Source organism: Phyllostomus discolor, chromosome 9, assembly GCF_004126475.2.
Source record: "Phyllostomus discolor isolate MPI-MPIP mPhyDis1 chromosome 9, mPhyDis1.pri.v3, whole genome shotgun sequence".
Classification (NCBI taxonomy): domain Eukaryota; kingdom Metazoa; phylum Chordata; class Mammalia; order Chiroptera; family Phyllostomidae; genus Phyllostomus; species Phyllostomus discolor.
This window is the reverse complement of record NC_040911.2, coordinates 27,773,516-27,776,383: the sequence shown is the minus strand read 5'-3', so window position 1 is coordinate 27,776,383 and position 2,868 is coordinate 27,773,516. Positions and strand designations below refer to the sequence as shown.

The window sequence follows — 2,868 nt, the reverse complement described above, 5'->3', positions numbered from 1 at the left end:
TACTCTAGTCTTTTAAAGGGCACCACACTCAATCTTACTAGACACATGGACAAAGTCTATGAAAAACCAAGCCCACATGCCTATAAAGAGATACCTAGTGCCACTAGTTGTAAAAACAGTGCAAACAGAAACAATACAAACAATACCAATAGTTTTAAAGACTGCTAACATCCAACACTGATGTTAGTAGGGAAATGTACTTCTCATACATTTCTGGTGAGGGTATGAATCTTTACAGTTTCACTCATATGTGGAGTCTAACAAACAAATTGAGCTAACAAGCAAAACAGAGACAGACTCATAGATGGAGAACAGATGACAGCTAGTGGTGGGGGAAAGTGAGGGGGTGGAGTGATGGAGCAAAAAAGAAAAAAGACTCATGGTCATGGACAACAAGGTGGTGATTGCTGGGGGGTGGGGTATAAGGGGACAAAATGGTGATGGAAAAATATAATAAAGATTATATATTAAAGTTAAAAAATAAAATATAAAAAGAAATACACATCACTTTTGACCTATGAGTATTACTTTGGGGAATTTCTCCTCTGTGAATTAAAGGAACAATTTTGTTTATAATGTCAAAGGAAAATAAAACTGGAAACATCCTAAATGTCCACGACAGAGGGATGACTGGCAAAAGTATGATATCTTTACCAAGGCGTATTACACATCCATAAAAAAAAGAGTAAGTTTCATTTATTTATATTTGCCTAGAAATATACCAGTGATGTATTATTTAGAGAGAGGCAATAAAGGACAATTATGGAGAAATGTGTAGAGGAAAAGCTTATTCTTAAACAAAAATATCAGGAAAACACACACACATTTGAGCAGAGAGAAATATGCCAAAGGTTACAAATTATATTGTTTAGATTAGTTACCTCAAAGGCTACAATTAGAGGCAAAGAGAGAACTAATGCCTTTTTCTTCATATATTTTTGCTTTCTAGCATTTGTTATGATAAACATAACTTTTTTAGTAATTAAAAAATTCTAGTCAAAAGAATGAGAAAACAAGCCACAGACTAGAAGAAAATATTTATCAAAGATATATCTGATATAAGAATGTTAAAGAACTCTTAAAATGAAAAAATAAAACAAACAACCCAATTAAAAAAATAAGCAAAAGATGTAAACAGATACCTCACTAAAGAAGATATAGAAATGGCATACGAGCATATGAAAAATGCTCCACATCATATGTCATCAGAGAATTGCAAATTAAAACAAGATACCCTGTAACTTATTAGAGTGGCCATAATCCAAATCACCGACAATGCCAAGTGTTGGCAAGCATGTGGGGCAATAGAAACATTCATTCATTGTTGGTAGGAGTGCAAAATGGTACAGCCACTTTGGAAAACAGTTTGGCAGTTTCTTACAAAACTAAATACACACTTATCATATGATCTAGCAATCATACTCCTTGCTGTTTAACCAAAGGAGGTGAAAACTATGTCCACACAAAAAGCTGCACATGGATGTTTATACCAGCTTTATCCATAATTGCTAAACTCTGGGTGGTGCCCTCAGCAGCCCTGGGATCTGTCTCTTGCTTCAACAGGGTTTGGATAGAACAGACGTAGGGGCGCCCCTTCTTTCCAACTACCCTCCAATCTATTTTCTAGTCACCACCTTTGGAACCATCTCAGCCATCCTCAGCCTCCAAGACTAGCCAAAACTTTTTCTGACCTTAGTTCTTCATTGCTGAACAACCACGAGCTCCCAAATTCATCAGAACCACTCCACCAAGGTGGAGGCTGCCATCAACCGCCTGGCCAACCTGCATCTGCAGGCGTCCTACACCCCCCTCTCCCTGGGCTTCTGTTTCAACCATGGCGATGTGGCTCTGCAGGGCATGGGCCACTTCTTCCGGGAGTTGGCCGAAGAGAAGCATGAGGGCGCCAAGCACCTGTTGAAACTGCAAAACCACCACTGTGACTGCATTCTCCTCCCAGATGTGCTGAAGCCTTCCCAAGACGAGTGGGTTCAAACTCTGGATGCCAAGGAAGTCACCTTGGCCTTGGAGAAGAACCTAAACCAGGCCCGTTTAGGTCTGCATGCCCTGGGTTGTGCCTGCACAGACCCTCACCTCTGTGACTTCCTGGAGAACCCCTTCCTGGATGAGAAGGTGAAACTCATCAAGAAGATGGGTGACCACCTGACTAACATCCACAGGCTGGTGGCCCCCAGGCTGGATGGGCGAGTATCTCTTAGAAAGGTTCAACCTCAAGCACAACTAGAAAGCCTTTGGAGCCCAGAGGCCTTTGAGGGGCCCCTCTGCATTCCCCTGGCGTCTGGCTTTCGCCTAAGCCTCTCCCTGAAACCACTAGTCACCCTTTTAATGACCCTGGAACCCTCTCCCATGCATTGGACCAAATGGAAACCATAAAGCTTTATTGTTTCCATTATATTGTGGAAATATGGTTTTTATTATAAAGCTTTTTGCAGAAAATAATAATAACAACAATAATAATAATAACAACTAAACTTTGGAAACAATCAAGATGTCCTCCGTAGATGAATGAATAAATAAACTGTGGTACATCCAAGTGATGGAATGTTATTCAGTGCTAAAGAAAAATGAGCTATCAAGCCATGAAGAGACATGGAGGAAACTTAAATGCATATTACTAAGTGAAAGAAGCTGATTTGAAAAGGCTATGTACTGTAGAATTACACAATATGGTACTCTGGAAATAGTGAAACTATGAAAACAGTAAAAAGATCAGTGGTTGCCAGGGAATGGGCAGTAGGAAAAGGAACCGGTGGAGCACAGAGGATTTTTAGGGCAGGGAAACTACTCTGTATGATATGATAATGGTGGATATTTGCTATTACATATTTGTCAAAACCCAGAAAATGTGCA

At 39.9% G+C, this 2,868-nt stretch overlaps 1 pseudogene; it reads left to right on the top strand.

Annotated features, from left to right (window-relative positions):
- Positions 1 to 1,710: 1,710 nt before the first annotated feature.
- Positions 1,711 to 2,356, top strand: LOC114505979 (annotated as a pseudogene).
- Positions 2,357 to 2,868: the final 512 nt, after the last annotated feature.